Source organism: Watersipora subatra, chromosome 1 (genome assembly GCF_963576615.1).
Source record: "Watersipora subatra chromosome 1, tzWatSuba1.1, whole genome shotgun sequence".
Taxonomy (NCBI): domain Eukaryota; kingdom Metazoa; phylum Bryozoa; class Gymnolaemata; order Cheilostomatida; family Watersiporidae; genus Watersipora; species Watersipora subatra.
Window position 1 is genome coordinate 61004640 of NC_088708.1, and position 24636 is coordinate 61029275.

The following is a 24636-nucleotide window of genomic DNA, read 5'->3' on the forward strand; positions in this document are numbered from 1 at the left end:
TGTTTCAGTCAGTTCTACTAGTTCAATTAAATATGACATGAAGCCAAGTAGTGTTTTTATAATTTTAGTCTCCATTCTTCTGATTTGAGATTCTGACGCTTGTCGCCAATGTTTTTGTAGTTCTACCTGCGAAATGATAAAAAGTTATTTTTACCTGTAAAATTACAATTTAAGTATATATATTGAATAATACTTAAATTGTTCTATATACTCGAAGAAGAGATAGAGATAAGGTTTGAGTGATCAAAAAAGATACGTGTATGCAGGGACAAAAACACTCCAGATAACCTAATCGCAAACCAAGAAAACCTCTGTAGTCATAAAAGTCAAACTGTAGAAATTTCAAGCGATTAGCAGTAGTCGAGAGTTGCTATAATTCATAATGCTTTGGTAGATATGAATTACTAAATAATTTTTCAGCAAGCTTAGCTTTTGAACCATGATACAGATACATGCAAAATAATTAGGCTCTCTGTATACACATTAATATGCTAGTTAGCAACAAATTTGTGTGTAGCATTAGCAAAATCAATTACTAAATTTGCTCTATAGTTCTCCAATGTGCTGTGGGACACCTTTTGTATCTTGCGAGCTTTAGCTTTCAGAGCCAGACATTACCCAGTTCAAGAACTGAAGGTCTTAATCTAGTAGCTAGCATTTGTTTAAACATCCATTTGTGTTTAGCTGAGTGTATGGCATTATGTAATAGCGTGGCTGGTGATTGTTTGGTTCAGAGAAATAGCTAATCCCATCAGCCACTGTCAACACCTCGCTGGCACTTATTACATGGTTTACTCATAGTCTTTGTCTAACTTGTGATTTACTGTCGAACTTGTCTTGGTCAACAAGAATGCATGCTAATCATCAATTGTCTTTTTTTCCTGTAGATTCTGCAATTGTGTTTCGTAATGGTGCTATGATGCCCGACTTGCTTTCGTTGCAGGTATGTACCGACAAGATAAAACAATCTGCTTCTTTTTTTAATTTTGTTTTTCAGGGTTCAATTATATGGTCTATAATTTTGACAACAACTGTGACTTAGTCATTAGCTGAACGCCTTTTTTTCTTGTTATTTTTTTACTGTTATTCATGCCAACAAGAAAATTAAAAATCATGTTGTTTTAAATAATTATAATAAGAGCCTATGGAATACTATTTAAAATAGTCTTTCTCTGTAGGCCCACATAACAAAGATCATAATTAGCAATTGATTAAGCTCTAGTCATGACATTAAAATTAACATTTTTGTGGTTTAGTGTCATGCTTAACCTCTGAACATTGATTTCAATGTTTTCCAACTTGTTTCTAACTTGAAAGTTTTGAACTCTTGAGATTACACCATACTGACCCTCTTATAAAGCTAAACCCTGTATATAACAATTATGATTTCATCTAGTTTTCAATAGCCTAGCCGACTAACCTTACCCACACTGTGTAGTACTGTTCTCATGGTATTGTGGTTGACTTTTGTTAGTACAAAGTAGTATTATACTCACTGGAAATTCGAGAATTATCTTCTTTCAAATCTTGATATTTAAAAGTTTGAGTATTTTTATCTTGTTGGCTAGAATTTAGACTGCTGAGTTTGAGATTTGGCACAAGAACTCTTTGGGCAGAATGTATAAGTGCTGGGTTTACTCCACTTGAAAGATGTGCAATATTCAGCAACTATGCTTGCTATGGACTAATGCAACTCGGGAAATAATTATAGTTGCACTTAAATATCACGCTGACTATGCTGGTGTCATGTATTAAGTTATGTTTTACAAAAAAAACAACACCGGAGATGTAGCATGTTTCAGTCAGTTCAACTTGTTCAATTAAAATGACATAGAATGGTGTAGTGTTTTTATAATTTTAGTCTCCAATCTTCTGATTTGAGATTATCACGCTTGTCGCCAATGTTTTTGTAGTTGTACCTGCAAAACAAAAGAAAATTATTTTTCATTTGTTTTTACAATTTAGGTATAAGGAACAATACTAACCAAAAGAGTAAATAACGCAGTATCTCATCAATGTTAGCCCTCTGAACCCTCACAGCTGGTATTACGGAATCGCGTAGGCTGTGGCAGAAACCTTAACGGCGGAATACAGGCTTCCACATGGTTCTGTTTACAAAATATGTTTTTAAGTAACAGCAAAAACTAATAAAATTAATTCTTTCGCAGGATGTTAGATTCTAAATTTCTCTTCCATTTGTAACATTTTTCACTTATCTTTATCTACTTCCTTCATTATAATAACACATTTTATTAGAATGATATCGCGAAACAATCAATACGACTCATTCGTTGGTAGGTCATAAATGACTGTGATATAAATGTAGAATTTTATGACAATAAATATAAATTTCCAGTATATTTTGAGTCATGAAAGGATGATGAGTGTGCTATGGATGAATATTATCTGTAAATGTTTAATCAGTGTTTAAAATCGTGCGAACTTTTATAGTTTTAGCCCGAATAATGGTGGCATACTGTTTTTTTCTGTTTGATGACATCTGCTGTAGGTTGTCCGACTTTTTGTACTGCTGTTTCACCAAATATGATTGCATTGTTAACACGTTTAGATATATTTGGTAAAAAATTAATAACTTCGGATTGCTGGACATATTGTCTAGGTTTACTGAAACGCATTGATTAGATCGAGCAAGGATCAACGGGTTAAAACTCGGTTTTGTATCATGGGTTTTTACAAGTTTGTATTTATATTTAACAACTATGATATTATCTTACATGTATTTACATAGCATTGTCTAATTTATTTGAAAATTATAGAGCTTTAACTAGCAAATGTGGTTGCTGCCTAATGACACAGGCTTGGGTAATATTTCATACCAAGGGTTAGTACAAAGCCATTTGCATAGCTATTCATCCATATCTCGTGTATTGCTTTTCATTTGACCAGCACTTTATGTATTTCTATATCAAATTCATCGACATATAAACCGGTGGTGACTCACGGTTCCTTCATCTATATAGGCCTGGGCGGTCATCAAGGTCCTCTTCCTTGCATTGTCTTTTGGCGAAGATTTTGGCGATTAGTAGATCATAAATGTCAGTTGAACGCTTCTTCCCTGTCATTAGACATGTACCCAACCTAATTTTAAACAGCTGGTAAGTCATCATTGACTACTTGACTCGATGGGCTTTGTACCTAATGACCTCCCATATACTTTCAACACATTAGTCATAACTTATAATAAACTTTCATGGGTAGCAAAATCGTAAATGATACAGAATTTGAAGCGAACACGAGTCAATACACAAACCGGAGTCAATACACAAACCGGCTATAGGAAATCAATTGATTCTTCAGAAGATTGTGTCAGTCTACCCCAAACCTTCAAAATAAATGTATTGATATATATATTTATATATAACAATAGCCAATGAATAGATTTAAGAATTCAAGCAATTTATGTTTACACAAATTCTGTACCATTCACTATCTCGCTACCCACTTTCGCCTTGAAATTCTAGAAAATTAGAGATGCGAGTTCGCACTGTGGTTTTTGATGTATCACTAAATGCCCAAAGATGCGAGAGGCCAGTTACGGAAACTACATCACTTGGTTTTCCCGTCAGGTCTGCTTTAATTTTGTTTTAAAAAGGTTGGCTGAAAATGAGAGTATAAGCAAATCGAAAAGTTTGAATCCAAGAAGAGATGATTTAAAAATGAAAATGAAGAAAAAATAGAATTAGCTCTAATATAAGATCAGAGCATTTTTTTCAAGTATGTTTTATTAAGCTAAATTCAGTTATATTAAATTTATACTTTAAGTTTGTTTATGCGATTTCACAAAAGTGTAGAGTACCAAGCGTGTTGCATCAAGTCTCTCTCACACCGTCATTAGTGCTATGACTCTCAGAAAGGTCAGAAATTCATATGGTATGCTACTGTATGGACTGCTGCATACTGCCACTACTCAAAATTATGTTATACATAATACTGCTACAATTTAATGCAGACCATAACCTTTACATAGGTATTTGTAACCTTGGAGGCATGGGTATAGAGCATGAATAGATAAAATCATGTATTTTTTCATTGTTATATCTCTTATTGGAAGTTTTTTAGAGGATGGCAACACAATAATTTATCTTTAGTTAATTTATATGAAAAAATTTTTTTGAGATAGGACTTTAAGAAAATTAACTTGCGAGCTTTTGTCCAAGAATGCATTTTGCTCTCATATCAGACATGACTGTACAGTAGGCGCTCCTAAAAGGGGATGATCGGTTCCAGGAACGTTTACATTATAAGGATTTTTCATTATAAGAATGTTAACATACATTTGTACATGTAAATTATCTAAACCATTTCAGGACCTTTCCAAACTCGCTCATGTGAGAATCTGACTTAAATTTTTTTGAATGTATTGGCGGTGCCTTAACTGCATTATTATTGGTTTTCATCGACAACTTTTCATGATCAACCTCATTGGTTTAATAGACCATGATTGTGGTAATTTGACAATAATTTGATGAAGAGCGCATAGTTTTGACGCGACAGCGACTTACAACAATTGACTAAGAAAAAATAGTTTCACTATAAAAAAGCGGTAGTACCTTTTCGTCATCTATTCGTCCTTAAGAGCTCAAGATTGCAACTCCAACCCGTGACATTCAGATGCACCGACCAATAGCCTTAAAAGTATTTATCAACAATTGCACTGCTATATGTTCCTATTCTCTGTTCCGTCGTCACTTCAGACAAATTATCACAAGAGTCAAAATGTCATGGAAATTGTATGTATTATATGTATAATGCTTTATGTACAGTGTTGGGAAAAAATCTTTGTCCGCCTGTTTAAGTAAGTGTAGCACTGCAATAAATTCATCATAATTTGGAAATATTTTGCACCGCATACATAAAACCCTGTATCAAAACAATCCTAATGAGCTGAAGAATAGAAATAACTAGATTTTAAAATTGCCAAATATCTTCTATTGTATCAACCGCTGCCTACTCATTCACACTACATACCAGAAAATATGTCATCGCAAATTTTGTTATTATCTCTTCTTTAATCATTTTCTAAATTGAAAATAACAGTCTTGTACTGTTATGGGCCCAGAAAAAAGCCATTGGGGTTGTTTTGCATTTTAATATTTTATCTGGTAGCCTTTGCAGACTATAATCATTCTGCAGCCTTAGGCATGCTGTGAACAAGCCTCACGAGCGCTTGAGTGTTCATAATCTGAAACCAGCAATCATGTTGGACAGCTGGTTTTTTTCAAACGCCTTGATCGTGGTAGATCTTTGGTGGTTTGATGCTGCGTTCATTTCTTTACCACTTAATTTTCTTTAGATTGAAATACTCTAAGCTTCTTCGCTATTTTTCTACTGCTCAGATTGGCCATCGTATGCAGGTGAATGATGAGGTCGTTGACACATTTCTTATCCATGGTTGATGTTGACGCTGGTATGAATTCTGGGATCTCTAGCTGTTCCTTTTTTAACAAGCCAAACTGTAAACCTTTGCTGCACATGCTGTCCAAAAGGACCCGTATTGTTGTGATAATATTCCACTTGAAAATTAATAATGTCATATTGCGTTTGAAAATGAGTTAATAAGCACTGATTCACATTGATTGGCCTAAAATTGATTATTGATCCCTGATTAACCCTAATTTTATTACTGATGGTGTCAACAAGATCTAATGTTAACTTACTTTTAAATGATGCATGGTTTGTCAAGGTTCAATCCCTCTACATGACTACAACAACAAATTTACCTAAAATGGGCAGTGAGGTTTGAGGTGGACAAAGACTTTCTGACACCACTGTATGTCGCTTTCTTTTCTCGCAGGTGTGGCAAGACAGACTAACACTCAAATCGAACTTTAGAACTCGCCCGATGATACACTTTAAGTTATATGGCGTTATTTACGCGGTACTAAGCAAAAACTTTACAAAATTGCCTGACTTTTTCTAGAATTTATGCTATAGGAGGTATATGTTATATGAGCATCTAATTTACTCTAAAAGACCATGTGAGTTTGTGAGGTACAAATATCATGTTTAAAGGGTGCAATAGCTCCCATGTAGGATACTTTTGCTCCCTCATCACTAATTGAACTCTGTTCCAAATTTTGGTCAGGTTACCACGTTTTGTCACAATGTCTCAGCATTTATGCTATATTTTTTGTAGACAAATAAAGTTTATTGTGTGTTATCTATTTTTTATCACTTTTAGCCTTGCTTGTCCTCTAGCGCAAAGCCGACCTATTGCTCCTAGCTGTGACTCTGGCACTTATGGGATAAAAGTGCAAGCTGAGTTATCAGTGAAGATTTTGACAGAACTGTTCATGAAATGAGTGTGAGAGTGCTTTAATTTCAATGCTGTAGTTTATCCCATTTTCTTTCCACTTAACGTGGAATGTTTGATTAGTACGATATTTTAGGAAGTTTGAGGCAGCTTGTTTTTGGGACAATGTTTAATTATGACTGCTGATGTACTGGCGGTTAAGACATTTGAAAAGCTGATAATGGTGTTTTTTATAAAACCCCGACAATAAATGCAGAGGAATTTTTTGCTTTGTAGCATATTTGACTCAATAGAACAAGTGTTATCGCTGAAGCATTATCTTAAGGTGAAAACAAATTTGGCGATAATTAGAGCGATATTGGCGCTAATCTGGCGATATTGGCGCTAATCTGGCGCTAAATTAGGCGCTAATCTGCGTTAGAATTCACTCAGCGTGTTCATGCAGAGCGATAAAGCTAGAATTTCTCTACACAACTTTATTGCTAACGAGATGCATTTCGATTGGTTAGTTTTTACCAGAATGTAATTTTACGGCGGGTAATTATTTCTTACCGATGTTCAACAACGTACAGCAGCGCCAATTTTCTATTTTGTTACGATTGAAACATCTTCAGAACGAACACTCAATTGTTCATGAATTTAATAATAGCACTCCCAGTTCTGTCCATCATAACAAACAAAATTAAAAAAAATCTGAGTTGAACACCAACATCTGGAGTCAATCGTTGCGCCGGTTGACCATCTTGAGAAGGGTAAATATTTAATACATTAAATATGAAAAACCACTACAAAATATAATATGTATAAAAAATTTGTAAAAACAATACAGGTAAAAATACAAGAATCGTTTTTCTTTTGTCTTCTTATAGTGTAGGCAGTGTACACTCTTTGAAAGGAAGATAGGTTTAATAACAAATGTGGAGGTTGTTCATGTTGTAGCATAGACGACGACATATTGACTGGCCTAAATTTATTAACAACTCCGAAAAAACTGATGATACGGATTTTTATTGGCAGTTTGTGAGCGTGCCCATTATATCATTTACTAGTAAATCGCTCAAGTGTGTTTACGCACGCACCAGCGATATCTTCGCCCTCCTCATGACGCTTGCAATAAAATCGCCCTGTTTGGACCTTAAAAGCTCCTTGCTATATTTTCAAAAAAAGTGAATATACCTAAACCTATACCTATACTGAGAAGGTAACTTACCTCCTCAAATAGAGGTGGCGTTCATTAAAAAGATGGCGCTCGATTTTCAAAGCATTCTCCTGATGTGGTCCCAAATAGCGGTGCCAATCAAATCAAGGTGCATTCAAATATAGGTTTAATGGGAGCTCACTTTCAACATTTCTTCCAATACCAAATTGAAGGTGGCCAGAGACTCTGTGCATGAAGTCCTCATCAACTTACTTTTTTATACAATGTTAAAAACTTTGTGCTTTTGTAGAAGTTGTTTAATCTGGAGAACGAAGATGAGCTCACCACGCAGAACTATTGTTCTTTAATCATATTCTCACAGAACTAATCATATTGGCCTACAAGTTTTTTGAAAAACTGAAGGGTAAGTTGATGAGTCCTCTACTTTTTGTAGCCCTAATCTTCTGATAATTAAATTGGGCTTTGATAACTAAAGTGAGCTCTGGAGACTGCAGTCATTACATTGGGTAGTTGGCTACATTAAAATACTATAGCACTGACAATCCGCAAAAATAGTAAAACAATAGTTATGAAGCAAAATAACCATGTATGGAGTGGCATGTACAATTGATATTTAAATTGTACAAATACAATATCAAAGTATTAAAATATTAACCATTTTTTAAAGATTGAATGTAATTCTTAATGAGTGTAGCCTGGGTTTTCCAAATGGAAAAATTCTAAAACACAATCAGATTTTGGTCTAGTCCATTAACTGAGTGCGTACAACAGGCTGCGCAGTGCAGCTCAGCACAATGTATGCTTATAACCCAGAGCAATGCGCTAAAAAAATCTTTGTACAAAACATTTCTTATTAGTGAGTAGGCAATTAGTTAGCCGGTCATATGTGTACCTAATAGAAAAAAACCAATCGCCATCCTGCATCTAACTAATAGAAAACATGTAACAGCCAACAGGGACCAAAGTTTTTTGAGAATCATTATTTTTGTTTTTACAGTTTATTATTGCAATAAACAGCTGTGTTAGACCTTTACAGCTACTAAGGTTTTAGAAATGGGCAATAAATAAACCTTTGGAAAATGGACTACTGATTGCTACCTATTGTATCAGCAAAAGAGGATGAGAACCTGACCAAGCTCATACTGCAACACACTTTTTTAGATTTTTTGTCGGTAACATTAGGCGTAAAACCTTCTGCTGATTAATTTGTATGTTAAAAAACTCTGATAGGCGGTGTGGTTCATAAATAGGGTCATCTTAATCTGAGGGCACACTTCATTGGTAAAAATTAGGTCTTTAATAAGAGCCATCACATGTAGGACAAATTAATGTACCAAAGTCTGTTCTCTTCTAATAAAAAGTGTATTACGTTATTCAATAGAAAAATGATATGGTAATGATGCTACCACTACCAGGCACAATAGCCTTTTAGCTTTTACTTTGAACCAATTTTTATTTACCCTTTATAGTCACAATGTTTGCGCTTTAATTTTGGAGTTGTCTGTTTGTGTAATAATGTTCTATCTACCAATCTTTCATACAAATAAAAGTGTCCTCAAGAACCCTGGCCATCATTTTTTAGCTGTTTTTATGAAATCTAGAGGCATTTGAAGCGTTCTCTCTTCCAACAGCGTCAATAATTTTTTAACCTTGTCTTAGCATTTTACAACATATTGAAGGGTAAAGTAACAATTTGTTCAAAACTTCATGAACTTGTGGTATGGCTCTTACTCTGTTTTTTACACTAAGCCTGCTTATAAAATTGCTGATGAAATGCAGTTGCATTTAAATTCTGCATAAATTGTCTAAATTGTTTTTTATCACGGTTCATTACCAAATTAAATACTTGGTAAATTTTGATCTTGCAGCCATTTTTTCCTAATTGTGCACGCAGTATGATGCTCAATTACAACAAGGCATGAAGTAAATGTAATATGAAGCAGTTATTGCACTGATTTCTTATGTCTTAATTTTATTTTGAAGCTGTTTCAGTGTGAACTCTTAAACTACCAATAGTACAGCTCGTTTGGCAATGTGTTTCTGTATGGCCAAGTGCTGCATGATGCGGCTTTAGCAATCTTTTGTACAAATTGTTTCCGATTACTGAGTAATTAGTAAATTACCTTATTACATCTATACCTGATTAAAAAAAGCTATTATTTGCATATTTTGAGCAAATAAGAATGCTTTTACAACCTGAGCATAGTTTTGCTTTGCAAAAACTTGTTTTATGAAATCTTCTTACTGATGAACAGTAATTTCAGAAGCAATACAGCCATAAATGGTTACTAACTTCAGATCTATAGACTGAGTAACTTTATTGAGCAATAGTACTAATGAGAGTAATTATGTTCATCAGATTAATTAACATGTAAACTAATAATATTCATAAATCATCCGACTAGAGTTTTGTGCTTACCTCACAGTAATTTCAAAATGGACGAAAAGTGATCCCTCTCACTCGGCAACTCGTTTGTAATATTTTTGGGGGCATGAACTAACATAAAAACTTATGCTGACAAACTTGCTATAAAAATATTATTAATAAACAATTGGAGTGTAAAGTTATAACCATTTATACACTCTTTTTAGAAATTAGGTTTCACGAAACACGTATGTCGCGGTAGAGAGATCCATTTGGTAGTAAAGGAGTTGAAGTTATAAGCAGGTAGATCATATAGGTCGCGGTCACAGAAACCATGATTAAGTCGCAAATCACGAAGTTGAGTTATTCGACTTTGAAGTTGCACCAACTGAACTTATAATATTAGTAACAAATTTTGTAACCTGTAGTTCTGGACCAATCAAAGAGTGATCTTTCTGAATCTGAAGTCAGTTTAGCCAATAAAAGTATTTTACCCTCGAAAAAAAACTTAAAACCGTTGCTATGTTAAACAAGAAGTACTGAAAAATAGTGTCCGATAAACATAATTGTTTCTTTTTTGCCGATTTTAAAGGTAACTTTGACATTTTGGACACTTGTAATGAGTAATTTGGTATTCTAACTGATGTCAAAAGCAGTGGAAGTAAAGGGAGTTGCGGTGATATTTTCCTAACGATTCTTACAAGATTACTACAATATTTAATAATAAGAATAATTATTCAATTTTTATGAAATTATAATCAGATTTAGTTATGAGAATAATTATTCGAGTTTGCAAGGTCGAAGTATATAATGACCGATGGTGTGCAATATGTTACTGTTGTTATTTTTCTAAAGATTTGGTTGATGATTTGGGTGTGCCCAATATAGCGATACTATCAAGCTGTTTTTAATATCTGCAAAATTAAGTAATACACTTTCTTATAAATATACAGCTATTTCTTTGAAAACCAGCTAAAATATGTTTAGATTTTTAAATTCAGCATAATGTTTTGGATCCAAGTGCAGAAATCTAGATAAATATCACAATATCTTGATATTGGTTGCTATGTCGTTTTGAAATGTAAACAAAACTGTACATTTGTTTTCGTTTCTCAAACTTTAACACCAGTTTTCTTGGAACTATGTTTTTGCACTAATGGTAAACGTGCTTCAGTTTTTTGACCATAAAATCTGCTGTAATTTGGCTAGAATCAAAATTTTGTTTGCTAAATCTTGTAATCCCGACTTACCATGAATTCTGTGATCATGACACATATTAATAGTTAATGCACTGTTTGGAACTTAATAGTGCTACTGTAAAACTACAATAAAAAATATGTCATCACTAACAGAAATTAACAACCAGTTTTGATTTTGTATAGGTGTCTTGTCTTCTATTACAGATTTTAATGCGTTTGCAGGACAAAATGAAGCAACTGCAAGCGGTTTATCATATAATTTATTTCAAATTATGTTATTATGATAAAACTTTCCGTAACAAACTTTCATTTGGCTAATACTTGTATCCATTTTTGACTAAAATAAGTCGAACCAATTTGTTTCACTCCTACTACCTGCCCTAAATTGGTGCAAATGGTCATCAGAAATGTGCTTTCTTTGCGCTGCTAAAATGGCCCATTAAATGTACTTTAATTTGATGAAAACTCAAATATTGGTTAATTATTGGCTTTTCCAAAATACCGTAAAATACTCTTCTGATTTGCATGTACGACTTAGCTGCCCAAGTTGTCAATGCATGGTACTGGAGCTTGTTATCATTTTGCTTGTTGAAGGTTGACTTGCAACAAAATTTCATTACGGTTATTTGGTATCAAAAGATTCACCATGGCTTACTCTGCTGTATTGTAGGTGCAAAATATGGAGAGCTGTGATTACAAGCTCTTAAAAGCTAAAAAAGAAACAGTTAATCTCCGCGATCCCGAAACCGCCGTAGATTGGAATCAATTTATTTCTCTGACATAGTAAAATGATTTGGTTATTGTTTTGACACGTGATCTTCTCACATGAATTGTAAGTTCCGTAAAAGGCTCAATATAAAACTTCTTGTAGCACTAGTTTATGACATAAACTTTGGGTTTCACCAAAGAGCTCTTACCAAATATAGATGCTCGCTAGTTTACAACTTTGTTTTGGGTTGATCTAATCGTCTAGTCGCAATCTGATCATGTTACCCATGCTTCTTGCCAAACAGCGAGCATAATTTCCGCAGCATTTTTTGACTATCACAGGTGACCAACAGGCTTTTCATGCTTATCAGATGATGATATGCATTCCTTCGAGCTAAGGTTAAAAATTAAACAAATTTGTACGGTAGGTTTTGAGATATCAGTGCTCAAAGTGACATCAATACAGTGATGAGGAAACAGATGCTTGAGGACAATAGACATCGTTTTATTGAATGCGTGAAGTGTATTTGTGAAATAATTTAAATGAATGAGGTTGCATGAAAGTGTAAACAGAAGCCATCTTGTTGAGCTACGTTCCATTTGACTCATTTTTGGAACGGGATTGTAATCTTTGGCCTTTTTGTGATGGCGGCGATTAACTGTTCGCTTTTCAGCTTTTAAGAGCATGTTATCACATTTCTACATATATTGCACATGCAACACAACAGAGTAAGACATAGTGAATCTTTTGATACCAAATAACTGTAGTGTGAATTTTGTTGCAAGTCAACCTTTAAGCATTAGTGATCTTTTCGAAAAATGACAAGACTTTCTTTTGGAAACATACCTTTCAAGCAACAACGGTTTGCGAGTGCCACTGTACGTAATTTTGATTAATATTCTTAAACTTCATAATCATTCTTAGTATTGACTAAGTATTATTGCTTTTTAGTTTGTGTATTTCTTTATGTAATTTTTATCTGTGAATGTTTAGCTGAAGCTTGTGCAGGGCTGTCATCAACAACAATTTAGTTGAATGTCATTTACTAGTTATTCCGTTTTACAAATTGGACTGTGCCCTGTGAAATAACTGCTTTATTTTAATTGTGTATACAGCTCCTATTCACCCTTGCATGTTTATATTTGTCATGTTCTTGCATTCTGGTTGCCTGACCATTGACGATAGCACTTGTACAGACTATATGTAAGCATAGTGTCTGGGATAGGAACTGAAACTCACAGTTAAAACCTATGGTGACCAGCTCTAAACTTTACCTTGCAATAATATCTAAAAGCCAAGTCCAGATCAGGGTCAGATTACTGACTATCAATTTTACGAATGAGTAATTGCTTTTGAAATACCACTTCAATATTTGAAGTCCTTTTTTTAATAGAATATGAATAAGTTTTTACATTGCTTAACTCGCGTTCTTCTATTGCCTACAAATCACAATGGTGACAAATATCAAAGCTGGGATTGAGAGTCATAAGCTAAAATATCAGATGCACTTCTGCTTGCTCAGTTTTTTCCTTTTTTTGCAGCAATCAATGAGCTTGCAATTGATTAGCTATGAACAGAGTTTAATTTAAATCGGAAAATCATCTATTCAAAAAATGTGATATTTCTATTTTGTTATTACTAATTGCAGGGTGTTGCTATAACATGTTCCGCACCCACTCTGGTGCTAGACAAGTTATCTAAAGAATTGGCGATTAAAGGTTACAAAAGCTTACATATTTGGGGAGGTTTCTGGTCAGAGGAAAGCGGACAAAGGAACTTAGTGAAGGTAAATTATGGTGTCAAAACACCAAAATATTGAGTGACATAGAATGAACCTTGGTGAAAAACAATATTTTTTTAGATGTATTTTACAAATATTGAGATGAAAAATTTTGTGCTAGTCCGAAAATTTCAATAATATGTATTTGGACGATGTATCTAATAGTCTGCAACAAGCTATAGCTTTTTTTTAAACTCTGAATGACACTCGTATTGCTTAACTTGCATTTTTGTACCATTTACAATCTCTGTTTGTGAGAAATGTACCTTTTGTTCCAAATCCAGTTCGGCCTGTCATAGCTGTTTTCTGAAGTCATCATTCAATTTTCGGGATTAACGGGTACCAGGGTCTTTTGTGGACAGTGAAAACCCACAAAATAAAAAGTAATGTTTTTAAAGTATATACATAAATGAGCCAAACTTTAAGGCCAAAACACTTGCATTGTTTCATTAGCATAATGTATTTGTTTCCTATGTGAAAAGTAAATTAATGTTCCTTTCATTGACTTTTAGGTCATATTCTAACTTAAATCCAAGTATTTTAACTCAAATTATGAATTTTTTGTACTATGGGCATAGGTCAGATTTTTATCTGGTTGGAATAGCTGTACAGCAAATTTTGCTATAATGTACATGTATACCTATTATAACGCAAATTCCTCTCAATGTAAAGAATTTATGTAAAGCTTTTGTTTGACCAACATAAGTAATGCCATATAGGGTAAAGTGTCAAGTTGGTGAAAATTCCCAAATTTATTAACAAAAATTTCATAGTTGTCCTTAAAAATATCGCTTACATTCTTGCCAAACTTGAGCAATGATAAGATGCATAGGGTTCGCTATTATAGATACCAATACATTGTTAAACTAGTTTGTCATTAGAGATTGTCATTTTTGTCAAAAATATGTAAAATGATTCGCCTCGCAAGAAATCAGAAATATTTGAAGGGGATCTATCAGTGAAAGCTTTGGAGTGTTAATACAGACAGACTCCTACTTACGAACATTCGAGTTACGAACAACGGTACATACGAACAGGTCTGTGCGTATATTCATCGATAATACCGAAGGTATTACCGACGTATTAGCGGCAGAAAGAGGCGCTATGTAGAAGCATCACCCAGCATCCACCTTCCTCTGCCCAGTTCGTTGCAGTGCATAAGTGTGTGAACGTATCTCCAATGCGCAAATAACTTTTTTATTTTCCCTGTATGTATTGTAAAGGAGTTTGCCGACCTTTACTTGGCACGATCTAGACTAATAAATAAAAAGAAGAGTGTGTGTAGTTTCATTCAGCTTTTTATTAGCGAAGGAAATTTCACTATTCGAGGAGCGTACATCTATCTGCTCTGCTCAAATAAATGAGAGCGCTCCGTTATATTCAGTAATATCAACCGTTCCATCCTAACGGCAAACGGTGAGAACACCGGCTAACAAGGTGAATAAATAGGACCGCTAGCGAGTTGGTATGACAACAATAAAAGTGACGATAAATGATAGTGTTATGATGGCATATCAGATATAACAATAGCATAACGAGTGAAACAACGGTATAATAAAAGGACAACACATAAAAAGGACAACAACGATAAGTTCCAGCATAACGATTAAAACAATGATATAATAAAAAAGGACAACACATACAATCAATAAGAAATGCAGTGTCATGGCCCGGCGTCCACCACAGTATTCTCTCCATTTTATTAAAAAGTTTTTTCAGTACAAACCAATTTACAGGTTACTTATACAAGCCTTAAACATACTTATATAAACCTTCAATATACTTATATACATGTAGGCATAAATAATAAATAAATACATTTTAAGCATAAATTATAATACAAAATATAGCACTGAAGCAACTTACGAACAAATTCACTGTACAAACAAATGTTCGGAACGTAACTCGTTCGTAGGTTGGGGACCGTCTGTATACCAAGCTGAATGTCATGATATCTAGTCTCATCAAAATCTATCTTGCTCCCAAGCTCTTCCCGACGATGGATAAATGATAAGTCATACAGACACTGATTTTACTTTGTTAGCTAGCCGCAACAAGTAGCAGTCTGTCTCTTGTGGCTTTTATTCACCTCACCTTCTTTTTGATCTCCAAATTCATGTTTACTACCTTCAAAACTGAATGTTTTTTAATTGCCAAATCAGTTGATATCGGCATCAGAATTAAATTTTTAGCTGAGCTAGAATTTATTTTGGTCATCTCAAATAGTCTACGAAGATGAACTGTTATAAACGAGCGCATTTGCACAGACATGCTAATGGCAAAGAGTAGCTTTATTATATAAGCAGAGACTAAATAGTGTAAACAAAAGCTAAAAATATGTTTTAATAGAAACTTCTAAACTATTTAAAGAATTTCAATAGTGTCTATATAATTAATGATTAATGTATAATCCTAAATATTTAGGATTTGTTTGGAGTGCGCGAGAGGACAACTCTGCTTTGCAGAGTAACCTGTCAGTAACCCTATGCTTAATTTGTACATGTATGCATTGCAGTGAAAGGCATATTCATACACACCAACCTTACAGTGTTAAAGGCCAACTGAATGAAAAGGGACTTTTATACAATTTATAGTCAATTTGTGCATGGAAAAAATTGACCGTGTAGACAGTTAGGAATTTTACTCAGCTCAAGATTTTGAATCAACTTGGCTTGTACTAAAAAATACCATGGCAGTGTAGAGTGCTGTAAAAGATTATCAGTTGCAATAATTATGCATTCAAATATTGCAAATTATTACAAGGTCAATTAGCATAGTTGTAGTGTCAGTCTAGCAAGGTAAATGTTGCAAGTTCAAATCTTGTGGGATGCAATATTTTTCCATTATCCAACGGTGGCTTTATATGGACAGACACGGTTCTCATCACAGTACAGGCTGAATGTGTAAAATTTTGTAGATGTTGGTGCATTTTGCTTAGAAATAAGAGGAATGGTAACGCTGTAATTATTAGTTTGTAAAGCAAAGCTTTTCTTAACCCAACTATTCATTACATTTTATATTTAAAAGATACCATTCTTACCTAATAGTTTGACAAAAAAGCTTTAGCTTAAAAGAAAGCATTAATGATAATGTTTGTTGTTTTTTACTTTTATTGAGTTAACTTGTGTTAACAACATCGAAACAAGAATTTTTAAGGCTTACTAGGTTAATTTTTTTTAGGCAAAACATCAACATAGTGAGAACTGCAATCTCTTTAGGGGAAACATAATTATGCAGAGTTTTAGTAGGAAAGCATCTTCTGTGCGACCTAAATTTAGTACAGCCACCGATATAGCTTGCTGCAAAAGCCTACTCTTCAAGTTTCTGGCCAATCTCCTAAGCGTTCTAAAACAACATGATGGAGCACACTTTTTAGTCAGTATTGTTTTAAAGCTGGTTTGATATCTTGGGAAAGTCTGTAAAATGAGTAGTGTTCAACATTCTCCTAATTTTTAACTATACTAACAGGTTAATAACTGGTTTCTTTGCAGGTAGAGCAGCATATTTACCAGTGGAGGCAAAGTGGTCAAGATTGCCTAACCTTCAAACAACAAGTTGATGTTCAATTTCCAAAAAGGCATCCAGTGACTGAAATGACATCCAACCTTAAAGTTCTTTCTGTAGCTGGGCGTGTCTACAGTCAGCAAAGTTCTCTTGCGAATTGCTTCAAAGATCTCTAGCTAAAATCATATTTTAAACATTGTGCAGAGCCATTAGTTACAGCTACCACCACTCCACACATTATACTCGAGGTGCCAGGAAATGGTCACACAATTTGCAAGACAATTATGGAGCTCAGTGTTTTGAAGCTCTACAGCTTTATTTGACAGAAATAAAATAGTCCACTTTTGTTGATGTTTTATGGTATTCTTGTGAATGCTTTGATTTTTAATCCTTTGGTAGTGTAACAGCTGTTGGCCTGCTTTTGATAGGTTGCTCCATTTGCACTAAAGACTTTTAGATTTATACAAACTCATTGTGTTTTAAGAATATTTTATTTGTCACCGTTGCACTCACTTAAGCAATTTGTTTGACGTACTTATATTGAGCTTTCCTTTTCTGTAAACTCAACTCCTTGACGGGGTTGCTTAAAAAGTCAATTTTTTTCCTTATGAGTAAGTTTGGGCTTTTTTTAAAGAAATATGCTGACCAATGTTGATAAATGTGAGTTAGATATACATGCATGCAATCTGCACAGTGTGTTCAATGTTACTGCATGGTTTCATCGAAAGCTCTTATCTGAAACCTGTTATAATCCAAAGGGCCCCACATATGCTATATTTCCCAGTTTTGCCTCAGTAGCAATGAATTGACTTAATCAAATTGTATAAGTAATAAATGTGGCCACAGGTATGCAAATATCCCATGATTGACATTTATGTTTTAAAAATTGGGTGTCTCTGACTCTACCAGGCATATTTGGCAGCATGAATATATGCACTGTTTTAATTAATATACATTTTAAAAGTTTTCTATTTGACAACCAGGATGGTTTCAATACTAATTACTTGATGTCAATACCATCATAGTTTTTATTGCAACTTATTACAACTTTTTTAAAATGGACAAAATGCTTGTTTTTGCCATGCATGCCCACTAACAAGCTATTAAGGGAAAGCATAAGTTTTCAATTTTATGAATAATATGTATGATAAACTTTAGATCAAAGCACACACAGATGTGCCTGCAAATCGGTTTTCTTAAGATCTGTTGGCAAAATCCCAGAAACCCAAATTAGTTTGCTTTTTTAACCAATTGATAGAAAATTAAATGATGCAATAAAGGTTCATTACAATTAAAAAAGAACCAAACTAAATATCATAATTAGCTAAATTTATATAAAAAGAAAAGAATTAGAGCTTGGAACTAGGACTATCTAATTCAAGATATAAAAACATAATAGGAGGCCCTGAAATTAATGAGAAGATAACTTCTCTTGCAAAAGAGAAGACAAATCAGAATTTTGTATAAAGATTTTCAAATTTTACGCTAATGGGAGGTCCTCCATTTCAAACTACAGAGCCTCCTAACCTGCAAAATTTTCCAAAATGTTGAACTCTCCGGCAAAATTTATGCAAAATACAAAATAGATACGTATGCGATCAGCATGACGAGTAGAGTTGTTTAAGCATGTTTCTAGCGAAGCCTCCTATCAGAAGCCTCCTATTATCAGTAAGCCCTATATCGTGGATATATTTTCCAAAGTGGCCTCCTATTCAATCTAATTTGACTATATATATATATATATATATATATATATATATATATATATATATATATATATATATATATATATATATATATATATATATATATATATATATATATGTATATATATGTATATGTATGTGTGTGTGTGGTGTGTGGTATGTGGTGTGTGGTGTGTGGTGTGTGGTGTGTGGAGTGTGGAGTGTGGAGTGTGGTGTGTGGTGTGTGGTGTGTGGTGTGTGGTGTGTGGAGTGTGGTGTGTGGTGTGGGTGGGCTGGGCTGCGCTGTTCTGCGCTGGGCTGGGCTGGGTTGGGCTGAGCTGGGCTGTGCTGTGCGGGGCTGGGCTGAGCTGGTGTATTGTGGTGTGGTGTGTGTGTAATTGTAAATGCATGCAATTGGGGACTCACACCCGAATTTAACAGACAAAATGGGGACGTTCGGAAATTGGGGACGTCCCCAATCTTTTAAACCCCTTTTTCTTATAAAAAACTAAAAAATAAATAGTTTTATCCAACTCCCGACAAAATCTGAGCATTGTCTCCAATTGCCTGCATTTGTACGAGAACATCTGTGAGTGTGGGTGTGTGAAAAAAAATGATAGTCCCCAAAAAGTTTGGTAAATTCCCACACACATTCAACGTGTTTCCATTAGTTAATAGGCAACTATTTGCGGAGTTTTCTTCCCATAGAAACTTTTTACCTAACAATTGGGGACATATATTTTATTGGGGAGCTAATTTCAATTTTGTAGAAACTCAAAATATTTGTGAGTTTCTACATGTACAAGAATGAAATAACAAAAGATGGAAACTCACAATGTTTGGGAGTTTTTATCTATACTGTAGCTTTAGAAGCAAATTGAGAGTTTAAACTATTTTTGAACTTATGTTTAGCTAATGGCTATATTTGCTCTGCTGCATTACAAATGTATTTTGTAGTTTAGTATTTGCAAAGTTTTTTTTTACAATATTATGTCTTTGGTCAGCAGTTATACAAGCTCAGCAGACATTTGAAAGTGTGTCTCGTTTGCTTCCTTCAATAGTTCAGGCCTTGAATAATCCTTGAGAGCTCTTGTACTTTTTCAAACATTCTCACATATGCATCGTTCTTTACTTACTGGCTTTTATTTTTAGTATGGTTGTAGTTTATATGTAATTAGAAAATATTGCTCTTTATTATTCAAAAAACTTGTTTGAATTCATTACGCACATTTGTTACATAAGTTATAGCTGCATAAAACTTCAGGTTAATTTCACATAGTCTTAAGCGTAAGATATCTGTACGTGTACTTTATTGACTTTCAATCTCGATTCATTGGATGTCTTTGCAAGAACTTTAGTACATCATCTGTCCTTAATATTTTTAGATCGAATAAAACATAAAAATAAACCATGCAGCCTCCAATGCTTTCTTTAACTTTTCTAAATTTTTCTCATATTTCTGAATAATGATGGTTGAATTTTAGATTTAAAATATATTTTAAAAGTTAACTGAAATGTTTGATAATTTTGGTGCAAAAAAATTAAAACAAATATTATTAAACCAATTTCAAGTGTCTCTGCAAATTTCTAATCTGAAATTTTTATATTGTTAGAATTTAATCAAATCTTCTGTTTTGGTTTTTCAGACCAACTGTCCATCATTTATTTTTTTATTATGTAGTATTCTTTCATAAGCTCCACTAACAAACTTTAGTTACTACTAACAGATCAGATTCGATAACAAACATTGACAAGGTGGTATATCTTCAGAGGATGAAATAGCTAAATGGAAAATTCTGCCATACATTTATCGCTCATCATTGAAAATAGTTATAGTTTTTCAGAAAATATATATATTTCATCAAGCTTATATTGAGTATGTTAACAATACATATTTTTCTTATCTAATGCTTGATCATAATTTATCTTTTATGTCCCTATGCTTGCTTTTCATGTATGGCTTGAAAACAATGGAATTATACAAGTTTCAAGTTAAATCAATTGCGGTTATCAATGTGTAAAACTAAGCAGCAACGTCAACATATAATTAATATATTTAATTATTTTTGGCTTTTGGATTTTTGAAAAAGTGCTTGTCATCACCTCACTTGTTCTTTTTACTTTTGTCTATAATAGTTAACTCATGCTTACACAATGTAAATATGCTGATGACTGGCGTTGCTAGCGGTATGAAATGAGATATGGCAACATAATTAATTCAGTTACGTAATTAAATTTGTTGTTTGTTCATGCCAATCGCTTGGCATGAGTGTAAAACATCCTTGCATTCAGCTTTCTTCTCAGTTCTGCAAAGTGGAAGGACTTGAGAGTTAAAAGAAAACTCTGTTGAAATTTTTACCTTGATGATAAAAGCGTTACTGGTTGGTAACTCAAAAATGTAGATAAGACATCAGTTCGCCACTCCTGCTGTTTACAACTTACAAACTAAACTCGCAAAGATCACCATTGATCCTGAGAAGCAATTGGTTCTATTGAATTCATATCCAAATATAATGGCCTAACGCCGATTTATCTTTTGTACATCATTCATGTGTAGAATTAATAGTTCCTAAAAGTAAGTTATAAAAATGTCATAATATGTATGTTTATTACTCAACAGAGATTTCATAGACAACTATGGAACTTTTGAATTGAGTTTGAAGTAGAAATGATGTCATGCATAACTTTTCCTAGCATAATTATGAAAGTGTGCACATGAGATTGCACATAAAAGTGTTCACTAAGCACATGAAAATGGCAAAAAATTAAGTATACAGAAGAGCAAAGTGTTTATGCATACTGGCAAACAATAAAAAAAGTATTTTGGGGTGTAAAATGGGTGTGAAATACTGAACGTAAATAATCGTCAAGTTGATTGAATTTATTTAATATTTATTATTACTTGGTTCGTGGGAGTGCAATAGATTAAAAGTTTTTTAATTTTATCATAGTATTCATCATATTTAATTTTAGCTGGATTTTAGTAGTATATATATTTAAAAGGCTAATACGCTTCAATGAATGCATGAAACTTCGTTTGTTATACGATACAAAACCAAATGAGCTTAGGTAACGTGTCAGCAAATAAACAATGCATAATGAAGATCTATATATCTATATATAAATCTCAGTGTCTTTTTGTCTTCTATTGTATGTCCATTTATAACAAGTATGCATGGTTTAGCATAACAATGCATACCAGGGGCGGATCTACTGTGGTGCATATGGTGCAAATGCACCACCATAAATATGGCAAAAAATTAAAAAAAAAAAATTTAAAATCCATCAATTCATCCATCAGATGGATGAATTTACTCATCCATCAGATTTGAGTAAATTACAATTCATTTCACTGAGAACTTGCTTTGGGAGGAAATGAACAAAAACAACCTAGTAGAGCTCGTTATAACAAACCAGTTTTAATAACATTGACCTGAACTTGTTTAGCTTATAAACAAATGAGAGTGGTAACAATAAACATCTCCAATTGAGCCACTACTTTTTCGAAAGAAGTACTACAAGCTATTTTAAAAGCAAAATGTCTCAAAAGGAAGGTTGAGAACGAAATTTGGATCATTTCTTTTGACGACAAAACAACAATTAAAAAAAGTATGCCCTAATATGTTTGTTTTATAATAGCATCGTTATGTAGCTAATACTACGAAAACTTTTTTATGGTAGTTTGCAGAAATGATGGCTAATTTCTGCACAGCCAAACCAAATGGCTGTTGAGGTTTTGTGATTGATTTTGTCTTGAAATTATTTTATTGCACAACTGTTTTTTAACTTTCTGTTTACATGTAATCTTGATATACATAGTATAAGGAACATTATAAAACACTAATTTAATTAATCATATCTAATGCCAATTCTTACCTCTAAACTTGTTGTTTGCTGCAAATAAATGATTACACTTTTTTGGGCTCAAACACACCTCTCCTTCATTCTAAGATGCCTAAATTTCAAAAAGTTCCGCTAACGTGGGGCCAGGTAAGGGGGTCGCCTCGCGCACCCTCTTCCACTCTAGATATATTACATAAATTTTGCACGACACACTTTTTTTCCTAGATCCGCCCCTGCATACTCGCATGACTCTCACATAAGCTTTATTGATATGCTAAACAAGAATATTGCAATCAGTAGAGAGCGGTTAGTAGAACTGAAACAGGCACAGTATGAATTACACAGGTATATAAACAGTACACAGATATAATACAGTAGGTCTACACAGAAATAAAAAACACCTTCATTTAAAACCATCATTTTTATTACTCGTGCAAAATCGGGCAAACTGCTAGTTTTATATAAAACCGGAGAGGCTGCTACCTATTAGTAAAGGTTCACAACAACAAAAAATCTATAGAAGTCAGACCAATTGAATGAAACCAAAACTTCTGTTGATCACCAAAAAATAGTCTATAGATATCCATCTCAACACCTGTTTATAGGGTCTAGATATTCATTTCTACAGCTGTTTATAGTTTCTAGATATTCTTATCTATACCTGTTTATAATCTCTAGATATTCATCTCTACACCTGTTTACAGTATTTAGATATCCATCTCTACAGCTGTTTATAGCCTCTAGATGTTCATCTCTACACCTGTTTATAGTCTATAGATATCCATCTCAACACTTGTTTATAGGGTCTAGATATTCATCTCTACTCCTGTTTATAGCCTCTAGATAGTCCTCTCTATATCTGTTTATAATATCTAGATACCTATCTCTACACTTGTTTATAGTCTCTAGACATTCATCTCTACACCTGTTTATAATCTCTAGATATTCATCTCAACACCTGTTTATAATCTCTAGATATTTATCTCAACACCTGTTTATAGTCTCTAGATATCCATCTCTACACCTGTTTCTAGTATCTAGATATTCATCTCTACACCTGTTTATATTCTCTAGATATTCATCTCTACACCTGTTTATAGTTTCTAGATATTCTTCTCTATACCTGTTTATAATCTCTAGATATTCATCTCTACACCTGTTTCTTTAGATATTCATCTCTACAGCTGTTTATAGCCTCTAGATATTCATCTCTACACCTGTTTATAGGGTCTAGATATTCATCTCTACACCTGTTTATAATCTCTAGATATTCATCTCTACACCTGTTTATAGTTTCTAGATATTCTTCTCTACACCTTTTTATAATCTCTAGATATCCATCTCAACACCTGTTTATTTTATCTACATATTCATCTCTACTCCTCTTTATAGTCTCTAGATATTTACCTCTACTCCTGTTTATAGTCTCTTGATATTCTTCTCTATACCTGTTTTTAGTCTCTAGGTATTCATCTCTACAAATGTTTATAGTCTCTAGATATTCATCTCTACTCCTGTTTATAATCTCCATTTATTCATTTTTAGGTCATTGTGTACTTCGTACATCTTTATTCTAGCAGTCTTTATAATCTTCTAAGATGTCTCTTTGAACTTGTTTATATGCATCTGGTTTTGGCTTAGTAATAACAACTGGAATATGTTAGCCACAAGTTAAATTACACTTGATGAGATATTTTATTCATAAACCTACATTAGGTTTAGCATATTTCACAAATAGAAGTGATGAATTGGCTCACATATGACTTTTTTAGCTTTATAGAGTCTACCAACTTTTTCAAAGCATAACATACCTTGCAAATAATAACTTTGAAACATGAAAATTCTGCCGTTATGATGTAACCACAGTCATTTTGATACATGTGTAATGGGATAGAGGTTATCTATTCCTGCGGATAAATTGTATTTATAGACAGTCAGAATCACAAGAGTTCAAGAAAAATTACGAGAGAGTTGTTAAGGCTTAGGTATTGGGCTATCAAGTTATCTTAACTTTTGCAGAAAGTTTTTTAGCTAACTATCCTGTTTTATTAAACCATATTTAATAAGCTCCGGGCAAACTCAACAGGTATATCTCTTTTTAGTACACAAGAAATAATT

The 24636-nt window shown here is 33.5% G+C and overlaps 1 long non-coding RNA gene across 1 annotated transcript; it reads left to right on the plus strand.

Moving 5' to 3' along the window:
• Positions 1-890: 890 nt before the first annotated feature.
• On the plus strand, positions 891-17839 carry LOC137410570 (uncharacterized). The gene is made up of 4 exons (XR_010981223.1): positions 891-943; positions 7723-7836; positions 13355-13492; positions 16978-17839. It is a non-coding gene; the product is annotated as an uncharacterized lncRNA (long non-coding RNA).
• The last annotated feature ends 6797 nt before the right edge of the window (positions 17840-24636 follow it).